The sequence below is a fragment of the Seriola lalandi genome, unplaced genomic scaffold, assembly GCF_002814215.2.
Source record: "Seriola lalandi dorsalis isolate HSWRI2012SDOR001 ecotype SW California unplaced genomic scaffold, Sedor1 jcf7180002054901, whole genome shotgun sequence".
Taxonomy (NCBI): domain Eukaryota; kingdom Metazoa; phylum Chordata; class Actinopteri; order Carangiformes; family Carangidae; genus Seriola; species Seriola lalandi.
In genome coordinates this window covers 6,179,434-6,179,808 of record NW_019525453.1, presented here as the reverse complement: position 1 = coordinate 6,179,808, position 375 = coordinate 6,179,434, and the positions used below count along the sequence as shown (strand labels likewise).

At 47.7% G+C, this 375-nt stretch overlaps 1 protein-coding gene across 1 annotated transcript in view; it reads right to left on the bottom strand.

The window, feature by feature from the left end:
* LOC111672565 (exostosin-1) overlaps nt 1–375 on the bottom strand; it is a 229,218-nt gene that overhangs the window by 27,912 nt on the left and 200,931 nt on the right. The gene's annotated exons all lie outside the window — the stretch shown is intronic.

The following is a 375-nucleotide window of genomic DNA, read 5'->3' as shown; positions in this document are numbered from 1 at the left end:
CACACACACACACACACACACACACACACACACACACACACTTACAGAGGCCAGATTGTTTCAGTGGTGTTGATTTGTTTTTTCTTATTTTAGAATTCTACTTCCTCCCTCTCCGGATCCACATCTCATTTCCTGACACTTAGCCCCCCAGGAACCTTTGTGTACACATGTCCATTTGTCTGTGAGTGTGTGTGTGTGTGTGTGTGTGAGTGTGTGTATGTGTGCGCGCCTGCATCTGACTGGCCTTGTTTTACTTCATTCATGGGGTCTGAAAAGCGGGAGCCTGCTGTGCTTGTGGCGTCCGAGAGCTTTGTGGGAACCAAAAATGCTGGACCCTGCAAGTTTTGTTGTTTTGGGGTTAGAGTTAGCGTTAGC